Source organism: Staurois parvus, unplaced genomic scaffold, assembly GCF_062004578.1.
Source record: "Staurois parvus isolate SC_StPar_1 unplaced genomic scaffold, SC_StPar_1.0 ptg001365l, whole genome shotgun sequence".
NCBI classification, from domain to species: domain Eukaryota; kingdom Metazoa; phylum Chordata; class Amphibia; order Anura; family Ranidae; genus Staurois; species Staurois parvus.
This window is the reverse complement of record NW_028319161.1, coordinates 357799-373986: the sequence shown is the minus strand read 5'-3', so window position 1 is coordinate 373986 and position 16188 is coordinate 357799. Positions and strand designations below refer to the sequence as shown.

Genomic DNA, 16188 nt, shown 5'->3' with positions numbered 1-16188 from the left:
CCCTGGTGAAGGGTAGCCTGGGGCTTAGACTCCGCGCCCTGAGGGACTCTGGTCTGTGGGTAGTGGTTGTCGTCAGTCGCAGCGTGACCGTACCATAGGCCTGCCTGCCCATTCCATCGTTCCTGCCCTGACACCTCCATAGCAGGCGTAGTTGCGGAACAATCATGGAGCTCGGCTAGGCCCTGGGCTACTGGACTTTCCTTGTTCTGTTTATAACGAATTTCAAGAGGCCACCCTTGCAAAGACAAAGTCCAAGCAGTGATGCGGCTATTAGACACATTTCCTCCCCTGATACGTTCACTCTTTAAATACTGTAAAGGCTGGTGTGCCGTTTCAACAATGATTCTCTCTCCTTGAATGTAACTGCGGAAATTCTGTAATGCCCACACGGTGGACAATAGAGCTTTTTCACAGTCACTGAATTTTACCTCTACCGGGGACAACGTTTTACTGGCATAGGCAATCACTTTACTGACATCATCTCGTTTCTGGTAAAGAACGGAACTCATACTTACCTGCGTAAACCCTGTCTCTAGATAGAAGTTTTTACCCCCTTTGGGATATCCGAGACACGGCGCTTGTGTAAGACGTTCCTTTAACTCCTTCATGGCGTCTTCCTGTTTCTTACCCCACGACCATTCGACATCCTTCTTCAGTAGGTGAAGCAGTGGCTTGCTTATCTCGGCGTAATTATCAATAAACTTACGCGAGTAGTTTACCATACCTAGGAATGATCTCAATTCTTTAAGGTTAGTAGGGACTTTACAGTTTAGAACCGCCTCTACCTTCTTCTTTTGTGGGTTCAAACCTTCAGCAGTAACTTCATGGCCTAGGAAGTTTACCTTTGTGCGACACCACTGGGCTTTTTGTAAGGACAGTTTAACTCCTGCTGCTTTCAATTGGCCCAAAACATGCCGAAGTTCTGTAATGTGCTTGGCCATATCAGTACTTTTGATCAAGATATCGTCCACATATGCCAACGTCCCCCTTTCGAAGGCGTCTGGCATGGCCTTGTGCATAAACACAGCAAATTCATGTCCGGAATTTATGAATCCGAAAGGCATTCGCACCCAACAATACTGTCGATTTCCAAAACTGAAGGCCAGTTTGTATTGGTCTTCCTCACTCACCTTAATGGTCCAATACCCTTGTGCACAATCCAAGGCTGTGAAAACTTGGGATCCTTGGAGCTGGGCTAGACATTGGTCTATGTATGGGACAGGCCATCCTGACATGTACACACGTTTGTTCAGCTGACGGAGGTCAGCGCACAACCGCCATTGTCCATTGGGTTTTAAAATACCCAGGATCGGGTGGTTATAGGAGCTGTGGATGGGCCTAATTATTCCCCTTTCATGTAACTTCCTGATAATCTCAGCTAGAGATTCATAGGAAGCTAATGGCAACCTATACTGTCTTACGAATACTGGTGGGGCATCTGTATCTGTTTGGATCCTAGCGATGTGTAGGTCAGTAGTCCCACAATCGTAAGAATCCTTGGCAAAGATCTCTTGGAATTCAAGGAGAAGCTCTCGGAGCAATTGTCGGTCGAGATCATTGGAACACGCATCGGCGAGGGCCACCATCTCTTCAACTAACTCCTTGAATCCAGGAAAGCTTTCCGGCTGACCTATCTCATATGCCTCTTCAAGTTTTGTGGTGAGGTCATTGGGCATGTGATGTGTGTGTGTGTTCTCCTGCCATTCGTGTCCTTTGGGGTACTCTTGTTCTTTGATTGGGTGATCAAAGACAATTGATGTCTCTTCGATTCGACAGGTACCATCTTTAGAATCGAAAGGATAAATGGACTCTATGGTGAAAATACCCTCTGGTAATGAATGGAATGTTTGTTCAATTAATTGTTCCTCCGACAAATATTCATCGGGGATGAGTCCAATCACCTGGTTAGTGACCCCAAAGGTGTAATATTCAGTCTCTACTGCTAGACCAATAAGGGTCTCTTTGGGTAAGACGATGTCCTGGTTGGACAGATTATGTATGTAAATGTACATTGGGGACTGATGTGTGTTGACTAGGGGCGTGTGTGTAATGTTCAGTCCTTCCCCCTGCATTTTATGGGAGAGGCATACTAATGCATCTGACCCCTTCAGTCTATGTCCCTTTTTAACTTGGATGGGGAGTATGAAATTATTTATGCCCTTAGGAATTGTAATCTTTTGGGCTACCTGGACTTCAACAGCATAAGGCATCTGTTGCTGGGATTTTAAAGCTAAGTCCAGATTTTGGTATTTCTCGGGGTCCCCCTTTAGTCGACTCCATAAACAGTCATTAATTAGGTCGACTTGCATTGCAAATCGATGTAATACATCGTTGCCAAAATACATTTTAGTTTGGGGATTATCCAAGACTAGGAACACATGGGTGGCTGTTTTGTTTCCTACAGTGACGTTTAAGAGACACCTAGCTATTGAATTGTAATCATCAGAGTCATCAATGGAGTCTGAAATCCAATGACGCTGAGGTGTGGAGAAACAGATCATTTCCATTTCAGTCAGGTGTTTTATCAGCCCGTGGCTTACAAAGCTGTGTTCCTGTCTCAAATCTAGTTTGGCATATTTTGACCTATTAAGACCATTTATCCGGATGGGGATAAACAAGTCGCTGTTAACCCTTTCAATGCCTGTCAAGAATTGGGTGTGATCTCCCCCTTTTCTTGGTTTATCCTCCTGATGAAAAGATATCGTAAGGATGTCATCTTGGAGGGAAATATCTTTTATTTTATCTTGGGGAATTCTAAAAATGTGATCCTCATCTCTTCTGATAGGGTTATGGTCATCAGGCTTGATAACCGTTACATCAGGAAGTTGACTGTTCCTGAAATGGATTTCTAATGATCCAGGCCTTTCTTCCACCAGGTGGCAGTGTTGTCGGGAATGGGGAGTTTTAAGTTTCCCATATTTAATCGGGGTATTTACCTGTGACCACAGTACTTGGTTCACACAGTCAACTATTGTGTTCAGCCTTTTTAGAAAGTCCATCCCAATAATCATGTGGTGCTGGGAGATACTGGCAATGATGATGGGGTGTCTCAGTTCCTTATTACCCAGTTTCAGTTTAAGCCAGGCGGTACCCGTAACTTGTAAAGGGTCTCCACCTACACCAATCAATGAGCTGTCAAAGCTTTTAAGTCTTGGCTTAGTGGGCATGACATTCGCCACTTTATTAAAATGTTCCTGTGACATGATGGTTGCTTGGGATCCAGTGTCTATTAGGCCGACAATAGAAAGATCACTGGCATCCTGCACCTGCACCGTGGCATAATATCTCCCATCAGATTCAGTCAGCTCACACATGAAATTGGCGTGGTTGAAGATCTGTGGGCCCTTCAATGACATATGATTGGCTCTTATCTCACCGCATGTGGTGGACACATCACTCTTATCCTCCCTGGTGGGATTCTTGGACTGTTTCAAGACAGAAGCACAACTAGAAGTTGGTGCTCCGTCTGGCTCGTCAATCCCGACGACTTCCGATGCCGCGACTATATTAGGGGCAATAGATGGACACCGAAAAACAGGAGAATCGTTAATAACCAACAACTGGTCCCCCTTTGCCTGAGAACTAGATTCTCCATTAGTAGGCGTGTCAGGGACGGGACACACATCTCCTGTCATTTGACTCAGTGTTCTCCCCTGTTTGTTTAAGGCTTGGTTGCCTGTTAATTCTGTGACCCTTGGTTGGTCACAGGAGTTGTTCCTAAAAAAGGATTGGAAGAATTGTTAGTGACAAGCCGGTCTATTTGTTCAGCCATTTTGCTGACCTGTGCCTCTATTTGCTCAATACGCTTAGAGGAGTCATTCTGTTGATTCTCCCTTTTCCTGTACTTACGTTTGTATTTTGGACGTGACTGGTAATGAGACTCAGAGTCAGAACTACTGCTCCGGTCCCGACGCCATTTTTCTCTCTGAGGTTTCGGGTTCTCCCTGTCATTGAGGGGAGCCTGGGGTACTGTATCCACCCTTTGAGCTTGAGGGTGTTCTTGGCGTGGAGGGAATCTTTGGAAGTCAGAGTTCCTACCAAAATTGGGATTCTTATTGAAATTATGGTTCCTATTGAAATTGGGGTTCCCATAAAAATTTCCATGTTGGTCTTGGCGAGGATAGTAGAACCTCCGAGGATACCATTGACTCCTTTGATTCCCATCACTATACTGGCCCTTACCATACTTTTTATTCTTCTCACTTCCACTACCGTAGTTCCCTTGCTTTTGTCTATCCTTCCTCACCCACTGGTTTTGGGGTGCAAAGTTATGGACCTCCTTCACTTGCTGGGTTTGAGGTACAAATCTAGGGGAACCATTGGTTTTACCCCCACGGACTACTTCTGCATATGATTTCTTCTCTGCCTGCAAATTTGGATTTGGAGGGGAAACGGTAGTGGCTGCTACTATCCTGGGACTATTTTTGGGTTCTCTTTTTATCCCGCCCTCTCTGGACTGTTGGATTGAGAACAGATCACTCTCTCTCACCAACCAATCAAGAGAGCATCCCTTTCTGTAATCCTGAGCAAGTCCCAATTTTATGTAAGCGGGTAATGCTTCATAAAATAAGGTCTTGAATTCTGGCTGGTCAGGATTGGGATCCTTTTCAGCCAGGAAATAGGCATTTCTGAGGACAGCCAGAAATTCTGCAGGACTTTGGTGAGGACCACACTTTAAATTGTAGGCCGCAGCCTTGGCAGAGGTTACAGTTTTATAAGGCCCAAATTCCATGTGGCACTTATGTTTAACCTCTCTCCAGGACTGATTGGAATAGGTCCTCAAGGTATCAAAAAATTGCCGGTACTTTTCTTCAAATACCCATGGCAGCAATTCTATTTTGGTGTGGTCATCTCTAATGCCCAGAATTTCTAACGTCTGTTCGTATGTTTTCATGTGTTCGGTGATCTCAAGGGACCCTTTCTTAGTAAACATAGGAACAGTGTCCTTCAGGAACTTAATGACCTTTGGGGTGTCATATCTTCTGAATGACCCCTGGGATTTCGCTTCTTGCCTATATGAAAACCTCATACTTTTCTTCTGAGCGCTCTGGAGTGTATCTTGGGAGCCTAGGGGGCGACCTATATTCTGTCTCTGCCTCACTATCAGGTACTTCACTGTGATATGGGTATCCCCGCTCATCAGCCTCCTGCTTGACTGGGTTGGTCCGGTTTTGGACTCCAGAATTTATTTGGGCCGTTAACCTCACAATCTGCTCCTCCAGAGTTTTCTGCTCAGATTTTATCAACGCAAGTTCTGACTGGTCATGCTTATCCCCTGGGTGGACTTTAATTTCAACAGGAGATAACCTTTCTGATCTGAAGTACTCCACTTCATCTTTTAAATCCTGATATTTCTTTTGAAATCGTTTCAATTCCTGAAAATTTCTTTCATACAGGTCTTGAGCACTTTGAAAGTCTCTGACCAATCTATCTTGATACTCCTTGGATTCGTCTAAACGAATACCGGCATGACCAAGCTTCCCTTTCAAAGACTCAATGTCCTGATTTCTGCTTTCCAACAAGAGGCGGGCTTCTGACAACTCTTCCCTTAAAGTTATGGTTTGCTGGGCAGCTCCAGTGCTCATAAACCATAACATAGGCCAGGCTTCTAAGAGAAGTCTGTCATGGTTTTTATCACTTTCTGCTCTAGCAAATGCTACTAAAAACTCAATAACCCGACCCTTTTGGTTCAACAGGTCCTCAAATGTGCTTATAGCTTGGAAGAGGTGGATCCGTGATTACTGGATGCCATTTTGATACAAAATATATGTTTGACAAAGTGTACAAATATACAATCACCAGTGCATTTTGTATTATGGTACGATTTCTATGGATCTCAGCAGTGCCTTCAAATTTATCCTGTGGTGGTTTATGTAAGGATTTATTCTACTTGTAAAGGGCGGTGTCCCTTTCCCTTAGATGAAATATTATAGTGCCTCCAGCCGTTAAAATACGGCAAATATTTAGTAAACCAATAATTTGGACACCTTGATAATTTGATCACCACTTATTATTAGACCTTGAATTCTTTTAGCCAGTATGATTTCGTACCATACACACAAAATTTGCCTTATAATAGATAAATATAAAAATTTATTTATGTACAAAAATTATATATATATTAACACAAAACGCAAAAGACTGGTGATGAATGAATACTGATACACACGGTCAAAGATATACTATACCAATATCATACACAATATAATGTTTCTAAATAATGGGAAACAATATAACAATCTTCTAGATGATAATTATTATAAAAATTTAAATCTAGTAATAACTAATAATTTTAGAGTATTTCAGAGGTTATTTTCTCTCATCACGTGGCCATAGCAATGGAAGAAGATATTCCCTGATAAATTATACTCTAATTACTAATATTTAATAATTTATGAAATGTGAAAAATTTGTAATATGACACCGACAATATCTAACAATAATACGGGATCTCTCTATATTTATATATAACCACCCAATACAGTTGTGATCACTCTAAGGTAATTCTTATTACTCTACACAACAGAGAAAATATGCAATGCAAAATTAAATGGGCAGTCTCACCACACCCGGAATTCAGACTATGACACTTTCCCAATGGATTCAGCTGGCAATGGAACGCCTTCAGGGATGACCACAAGGGGAAGTGAGATATAATTCAATAGTGTAGGAAAATGTAGGAAGTTAGAGGTACAGAGATTTAGAAATTTAGTAAAGTTTTAGAAGTTTGAAAAGAGTTAATCGGTAGCTCTTCAGATGAATTTCAGCCTCGTCAGATTTCCTTCAGCTTGTCTCTCTTTGCTGTTTTTCAGTGAGGTTCTTCAGTGAGTTTTTTTTCAATGAGGTTTTTTCTTCAAATCAGGTGCATGGGTTTTTATACCATCTAAACTATTGTTCTAAGAGACCCTCCAACCAGGCTTTTTGATTGGCTGGTTGAGAAATGTATGTATTTAAGCTATCTCTCACCTGTCCACTAAGTGGCAGTCAGAGCTCATAGAACAATTTGAGTATTTATGATGACTCATACCTCGGGTGGAACTCAAGGTGATTTCAGGTATTAAATATACGTCTTATCCAGATATATATAGGTGATCATAGCTATAATGTTCTAAATAGGAACCATGGAATATATGTGTATATTCAGTTATTCATCTCCCTGATATACAAACTTGTGTGAAAGCATTTGTTTCCTGGTAAGACATACAACTGCTGCTAATTCACAATATATCTTCCTTTTCCTCATCTCAATACTCAATTTAGTGATATACAATCCCCATTCTGCTGAATATTTTGTGGTGTGTGAAACATATTCTTTATAACATCCATTGATAATATGCTTTTTTGGTAATATCTCTGTGGGTAGATATATCCAGTTCTTAGCCTTATATGTCCTGAATTTAACCTTTTTGTTTTAGAACCAAAATTCCCATGAGGAGAAAAGACCCTCTGTTTACCTGTCTATTGTGTTGGAGTCAGAGTAAACAACTATTTATACTTTCAACCTTAGTGGATAATAGCATATTGTGACAGTTCGAGAAGTTTGTTGGTTCATCACACTCTGCAAGGTTTTGGGTAAACTTTCAACCAGTTGAGTTTCCGTCTCATTATTGTTCACTTGTTATGACTTAATGTTTGAAGGTCGAAGTCCTATTTGACTGTCTATTTAACTTTTGTAGACGTCTTCAACTCAACCCCAATATATAAACAGTATTTGTTGACATATCCACACTTTAGCTATTCTCATAGTCTCCAATTTAAACTTTTTATAAACCTAGTCTTAGACCACCTGTGGATAGTCAAACAGTCTATTGTCTTAGAAAAAGCTCACTTCACCCATTATTTGCATGTCTTAGTTGGAGGGTCCTTTAAATTTTCAACCAAAAAGAGTTAACCCTTAACGGGCGGCTAGGCTGGTTTGTTGTTGAAATAAAGTTATGTTTTTGATACATAATTTCAAAAGTCACTACAGTACTCTCTCCTCCTGTCAGCATGTTCATGTCAGCACACGTGTTTGCAGCAGACCTGATTGGCTCTCCTTCTCATGCACAGCGGATTACTAGAGACTGATACCAAACCAAATCCAGGTGTCTTTAAAGAAAATCTGTCCTTGGAAAAAATTCTTAAAGCTAAAGCTAAATTCTTAAACCACCTGAAGGCAAAAGCAGGCAGCCAAATGTCAGGTGGCAAATATATATTTGAAAAGTTTGTTTCAATATATGAAAAAAACTCATAAATGTTTTTCGAAATCTCTTTCTTATAATACAGACCACCAACACAGACAACGCATGTAGGTGAGCCTGGAGTCGACAACATGGAAGATGGCATGAATAGGTAAGTAGAATGAATGGAGCCACTGAGCACCACGTGAGAGGTGGGGGTGGGGAGAATTTACCTGTACAGCTTCCTCACTATACATCCCATCTTGTATTTTACATATGCTGCCTAAAAAGATCCAAAGGTAAGCAAGAGCATGGAGATCAAAGTATAACTAAAGGTAAAACATTGTTTTCTTTAGTTTTTGATGGAGTGGAGAGGGACTAGAACCCCTGTCAGCTTTGTATTGCTGTCTGTGTCCCCCTCTCTTCTTGTCCCGTTTACCATTATTGATGAGAGTGAAAGAAAATCCCAATTTTTGGGTTGTCACCAGAAAAGGGACAGAGGGGAAATCTTCCAATGGGGAGACTAGTTCCTCTCATTTCTCATTTTGGCTATGGGAAAGGAAGTGAAGGGAAATCTCCACAATGGGACACAGATGGCAAAAAAAACCTGACAGGGGTTATAAACCTCCCTCTGTTATAACAGTGTGTCCGGTGTTCAATATTTTATAGTTACAGTGATTTCTGCTAATATTATTATACACTGCTCAAAACAAAAATTGAAGGAACATTTTTTAATCAGAGTATAGTATCAAGTCAGTGAAACTCCTGGGATATTGATCTGGTCAGTTAAGTAGCAGAGGGGGTTGTTTTTCAGTTTCAGCTGCTTTGGTGTTAATGAAATTAACAACAGGTGCACTAGATGGGCAACAAAGAGATGACCCCCAAAAACAGGAATAGTTTTACAGGTGGAGACCACTGACATTTTTTTCCCTACTCATCTTTTTCTGTCAGTGTCACTGCTGGTATCATGAGGCGATACCTGGACCCTACAGAGGTTGCACAGGCAATCCAACTCCTCCAGGATGGCACATCAATACGGGCCATTGCCAGAAGGTTTGCTGTGTCTCCCAGCACAGTCTCAAGAGCATGGAGGAGATTCCAGAAGACAGGCAGTTACTCTACGAGAGCTGGACAGGGCCGTAGAAGGTCCTTAACCCATCAGCAGGACCTGCTCCTTTGTGCAAGGAGGAACAGGATGAGCATGAAGGTGGCCTAAGGACCCGACATCCTCTAGTGGGCCCTGTGCTCACTGCCCGGCACCATAGAGCTCGATTGGCATTTGCCATTGAACATCAGAATTGGCAGGTCCACCACTGGCGCCCTGTGCTTTTCACAGATGAGAGCAGGTTCACCCTGAGCACGTGACAGACGTGAAAGGGTCTGGAGAAGCCATGGAGAACGTTATGCTGCCTGTACCATCGTTCAGCATGACGGTTTTGGTGGTGGGTCAGTGATGGTCTGGGGAGGCATATCCATGGAGGGACACACAGACCTCTACAGGCTAGACAATGGCACCCTGACTGCCATTAGGTATCGGGATGAAATCCTTGGACCCATTGTCAGACCCTACGCTAGTGCAGTGGGTCCTGCGTTCCTCCTGGTGCACGACAATACCCGGCCTCATGTGGCGAGAGTATACAGTCAGGTCCATGAATATTGGGACATCGACACAATTCTAACATTTTTGGCTCTATACACCACCACAATGGATTTGAAATGCAACAAACAAGATGTGATTGAATCACCCCCATTCCCTCCCCCCTTTAGCTACTGAGGCAGCAGCCAAAGATGTACACATGCTACAGTTAGAATTAAGCCCCCTGTTGCTTTTGGTGGGTGCTACTGCCTGCCAATCGCAACCCATTCAAGTAAATGGGGCCATTCTGCAAATGCCCTGCAACTGCATGCTTTTGCGGGGTCCAGGGGGTTAAAGCGGGTGGTAGGAAAGCAACACAACACTGCCTGCTTTAACCCCTTGTTTGCTGTACTGCACATGGTTGCAGGGTACTTGCAGAGCAGCCTCATTTACATGAATGGGTCATGCTTGGCAGGTGCTACACCCACCAACCATGACGGTGCATAACTCCTGCGATGTGTGTACACCCCTGGCCACTGCACCTAAAGAAGGTGCGGTTGGGGTGGTTGGAAGTCGCTAGCTGGGATAAGAGGTGGAGTGCATTGGTATCATTCCGCATAGGACAGGAGCCAGCACTACAGAAGAGGCATCGGCTTGTGGGGTTCTTGCTACAGCTCCAACCTTACAAGTATCCCTCTGCATTGCACTGTTTAATGCTCTGGGGTGGCGGGTCAGCAAGCCCAGACGGCAATCTACGGGTTGCTGAGCCCCAATCTAGTATTAGCATTCTACAAGGGAGGCAGGGGGGAGGGGAAATGAGTCACATGCTCCTTCCTTACCAGAAGCTCCTGATACTGGTGGATGAATGAAGTGGCGGAAGAGTGAAGGAAAGGTGAGTACGCCCAGCTGGGTAGGTGGGTAGGTTGGTAGATAAGTGGACTCGTGGCTTACTAGTAACTAATTCTAATGAAAATCTTTAACGTTTATCTAAATTCAGGAATAAAAATGTAATATATTGCAGCTCCTTGGATGTGGTGGCTGTATTATTTTTTTTTTCCTTCAGGCTTTTTTTTCCTTTTTTTCACTTATTGATCCTGCTGGTAACTCACTTTCTATTCCTAGTGTGACAACACTTATTTCTGTACTTTATCAATAGAGCAGTGTTGTCACCCTAGGATGGGACTAGGGAACATCTCCCCCTCTCCTCTTCTCCATAACATGGGGGTGTTCTGTTGTCCACAAAGATGGCTGTGAGCATTGTAACTGATAACAGTCCACACAGAGAGAGAGAGCTCAGTACGTTATCAGCTCATAAGATTTCTGGCAGGATCAACAAGATTTTTTAGTACTTAATAAACAGATATAACAAAATGAATTAAATGTTATATTTAACAGACCAAAAAGTTCATTGGGGACAAAAAAAATCAATACTTTTTCTTTAGACAGTTTAACGCATTAGGCCAATTTGAAAAAACATCCCTGTTGTTAAAGAATATGTATCCCAATCACTACAATCTCATATAAGATTTACCATATTAAAGCAACCGAAAAGAGGGTTTTTAAAACCATTTTAAATTTGCAGCTTTTATTAAAATACTATCTGGTGATCCTGACATGACAGTCCTTGTTCAGACACTTCCTAGTACAGGGTGACAACATGCTGTCTCTACCTCCCAGCTGCACTGTCACCCTGTCACATGCCAATGCAATTGAAACTACAAGCAACTGTTCAAATGCACATTGCACGGGCATGGTACATTGCTGTCACCATCCTGAGAAATGCCATACAGCTATCGCTGGTGTGCACGTAGACAGGTAGAGGCTGCAAAGAAGATGCAGAAAATCAGCAACACTAAAAAGCAACAAAAAATGGGTGAAAACTGTACTTTATTTAAAAATGGCAAATGTTTATGATAAAAAAATCATTGTAATATAATTATTAAAAAAAATAATTTGACATCACATTGCAGATACTGGTGGCACCTAGGGGAATACTCTATTATTTGAAGACTTGAGAAAAGAATGTATCAATGGAATGAGAAAACAAGATTCAACGTATTACAAATATACATACAAATGTTTATTCAACTGAGACTGTCCTAAATACACTTTCTTTACGCACCATGCCATTCTAAAATAAATAAATAAACAAAATAAGATTCTTATTAAGTGTATAGCTGTGTTTATTTCAATGTTCTTCTAAAATGCAAAGACTGAATAATGTATTTTTGTGATGGATTAAAACCTCAGTGTGGATTTCCATTTCTCCACTAGCTGGCAGTGACACACCAGTTATTGAACCAGTCTGTTCTACAATGTAAGCAGTGAAAACATACTGTACTGTATATGATTGGGCTTATTATAATCAGTGTAAATTTCTATTTCTCCACTAGCTGGCAGTAACACACCAGTTATTGGACCAGTTTATTTCAATGATCTTAAACAGGGGTCTTTAAACTTTCTAAACAAAAAGCCAGTATAACTTTTTCATTGTGATCTCTCACATTATATTATTTATGGTTATAGAGCTGACAATATCTGCAAATGCTTTCCTAATCTTCACATGTCTTAATGACCTTTACTTTCTCATAACCTTGTGATGTCTCATCTTACATTACTCTGGCCTCTATGCATCTCTGTACATTTATTGGACATAGACATGAACTTTTACTGTTTAAACACCGAATAAAACTGTTTCAGCATAAACAAAGGGCAGTTTAATGTCCTTCAAATTTTAGGAGGGGCAGACTGTGGCCAGCAGGAGTAGAAATTGTCTTGGTGCCAGTGGTAGTAAACAATGTTTTCTTTTTGGTAATAGGGGGAGGAATAGTACTGCATTTTTGGTGTCAGTGGGAGGAATAGTGCCCCATCACTGGTATTAGTGGGAGGAATAGGGCCTCATTGATGGTGTCAGTAGGAGGAATAGTGCCTCATTGTTGGTGTCAGTGGGAGGAATAGTACTCCATTGTTGGTGTCAGTGGAAGGAATAGTGCCTCATTATTGGTATTAGTGGGAGCAATAGTGCCTCATCGATGGGGTCAGTGGGAGGAATAGTACCTTGTTGTATGTGTCAGGGGCAGGAACTAGTCCCCACTGTAGCTGACAGTGGGGGGTATAACGGCCCATGGGCTGGAAAAAAACAAGCAAAGGGTTGGATCCAACCCCTAGACCACAGTTTGGAGACCACTAAAATGAAAGGTGTGAAAAATACAGTATATAATTGTGATGAATTGCAACCTTAGTGTGAATTCTTATTCCTCCACTAGGTGCAGAAGTAACGCATTGTTTATTGAACCTATTTATTTAAATGTTCTAAAACAGAGGTCTCCAAATCTTCTAAACAAAGGGCCAGTTTACATGCCTTCAAACTTTAAGGGGGGGGGGGGGGGGGAGCTACTGCGACCATTGGGAGTAGAAAAGGTTTCAATGTCAGTGTGAAAAAAAATGCCCCATCGTTGGGGTCAGTTGGAGAAATTGTGCCCTAAGGGCTGGATAAGGGCAATCAAAGGGCCGCATCTGGCCCCTGGGCCGCAGTTTAGAGACCACTGTTCTACTATGTAAGGCAGGGTTTCTCAACAAGGGGTTCCTTGCGCAATGAGTAGTTTCTGCCTCTCAGGTAAGTTCCCACTGACACCATTGATCTTTTTAGCTATCTGTAAGGGGGTAATTCTTCCTAATGGTATAGAGGTGGTCATCCTGTGCCCTACCTGCAATGACCCCAAAAAAAGTGGCCGCAAACACCTGACTATATTCCCAAATAGTGAAAACAAATAAAAGAATGAAAGGGTGCTGCGCTACTTAGTGTATGAACAATGCGCCATAAAAACATAAATAGAATATGTACTGAATACAGATATGCCCCTCATCCAAGTGTAAACATAACATATCCAAAAAGCATGTGAATGGGTGCAAACAATGACAAAAACGGCAGCACACTATAATGTGCTGGTGACAGGGGTGAACATAATAATAATGATGATGTGTATAATGGGATAAAAAATACCAAAAAATACCAATAAATAAAGTGACTCAGTCCCAAAAATATGACAGTCCCAAAACACAGAAAAAAAACACAGTAAATCTTCAGTGCACGCTGTGAAACATCCAGTGCTGCAAAACTATACAAAAATATCCTCCACTAAGTAGGGCAGCACCCTTTCACTCTTTTAACTCTTCCCAATGACCACAAGTGTAGGGAGCATTCTTACCTCTGACTATCACACTAATGTATCATGAATTGTAACTAAAGTCCTTTTTAGCAGGGGTTCCCTGAGACTGGAAAGTTATGTCAAGGGTTCCTCTGCATTGAAAAAGGTTGAAATAGGCTGATGTAAGGAGTGAAAAAACATAAAGATTGTGACATATTATTCCCTTAGTGTAATGTCCTATTCTTCCACTAGGTGGAAGTCTCATACCAGTTATTGAACTAGTTTAAATATTTCAATGATCTTATAAAGTAAAAAATACAGTACTGTATATGATTATGATCTGATGGGGGGCACAGTCTCTGATGGGGGTGCTGCTTCAGATTGAGTGCGGCTTAGAACGAGTGCATAGAAGAAGCAGTTAAACGCAGCAGTTGAACTAAAGCAGGAGAACTCAAGCAGCAGGAAGACACAACAACAGCAAGAAGCTCTACTGCATGCTGGAAGACTGCAAGCAATCACCCTGGGAAACCTCTTACATGCCTGAGACCCACTCCGTGTACCTTTATATAATACACCCCCTCTTCTCCTTATCATATTACTATCCTCTGTTCCCAAATCTCATTTCTTTACCCCTCTGCTCCACCCCACAACCTGTACATCTCCCCCTCACTGCTATCATCTCCCTACTATTGCTCTCTTCACCTCCCCAAAATGCCTCTTCCACTCCTCCTTCTCATTTTCCTCTCCTCCGTTCCCAAAATCCATTCACTATATCCCTCTGCCCCTCCCAAACAATTGTATATTGTGTCCTCACTGCTTCCTTCGCCCCTCTATGGCACCCACCACCTCCTCCTATTACTCCGCTCTCCCACTGACCCCAACACCTCCACTAGGAGTTTCTCATGCTCCTGCACATCCCGCTCCCATGCCACCTTTCTCACCCTTCTCCTCCTCCTAGCCGCGGGGGACATCTCCCTGAATCCTGGCCCTCCACCTCCCTCACCCGCTCAACACCCTCCCACGTCCACGTCCTACTGCAACCCCCGCAACTTAGTATCTGTCCCCCTGCTCCCTAAAATCTCCTTCCCCCCCGTTTTCATGTGCACTCCTGAACGCCCGTTCGGTGTGCAACAAGCTTACCGCCATCCACGACCTCTTTGTTTCCCGCTCCCTCAACCTCCTAGCGATCACGGAAACCTGGATCCAGCCCACTGACTCTACCTCCCCTGCTGCACTCTCCTACGGAGGTCTCACCTGGACCCACTCACCCAGGCCTAACGGTCGTAAAGGTGGTGGGGTTGGTCTGCTCCTGTCACCGCAGAGCACCTTCCGAGTCCTCCCAAACCCCCCCCTCCCTATCCTTCTCCTCCTTCGAGGCCCACTGCGTCCGACTATTCTCCCCAACCCCCCTGAAGATTGCTGTGATATACCGGCCTCCTGGATCCATACCCCGCTTCCTGGATGACTTCTCCTCCTGGCTACCCTTCTTCCTCTCCTCTGAGCTACCCACCATCATCCTTGGGGATTTCAACATCCCTGTCAACCTCGACAACCCAGACACAGCCCGTCTCCTCCACCTAACCTCCTCCTTTGCACTTGCACAGTGCATACAATCCACCACCCACTCCGACGGAAATATCCTGGACCTTGTCTTCTCCAACCGCTGCGCTCCCCACAACCTCACTAACACCCCCTTCCCTCTCTCTGACCACAACCTGATCACCTTCTCTATCTCCTCGTCCTCCAACGCCTACCCCTCCAAATGTCACACTACTACCAGCCGTAACCTCCGCAACCTTAACCCTGCCTCCCTCCACTCTGCAGCTGATCAACTCCACGACCGCATCCTCCCCCTGTCCTGCCCCGACTTGGCTTTGACCGCCTACAACAATGCGCTCTCAACAGCCCTTGACTCACTAGCGCCTTTAACCACACGCAACATCAGACCCCGACCGCTCCAGCCCTGGCAGACTGATCACACCAAAACCCTCAAACGACAAAGTCATGCCCTGGAGCGACTATGGCGCAAAACCAAATCCCAACAAGCCTTCACCAGCTATAAATCTGCCTTCCGCACCTACACCTCCTCCCTCCATGCTGCCAAACAGGCCTACTTCTTGACCCTCATCAAGGCCCTCTCCTCCAATCCTCGCCGACTCTTCTCTGCCTTCAACTCTCTACTCTCTCCACCCCCACCTCCACCCAGCACCTCACTCACTGCCCTTGAGATTGCCAATCACTTCAAAAACAAGATTGACACAATTCGCAAGGACATTGCCGCAACTCACACACCCTCTCAACCCGT

General features: G+C 43.4%; 1 long non-coding RNA gene across 1 annotated transcript; it reads left to right on the top strand.

Annotated features, from left to right (window-relative positions):
• Positions 1–8341: 8341 nt before the first annotated feature.
• LOC149436380 (uncharacterized) lies at positions 8342–11900 on the top strand. The gene is made up of 2 exons (XR_016308297.1): positions 8342–8494; positions 11706–11900. It is a non-coding gene; the product is annotated as an uncharacterized LOC149436380 (long non-coding RNA).
• The last annotated feature ends 4288 nt before the right edge of the window (positions 11901–16188 follow it).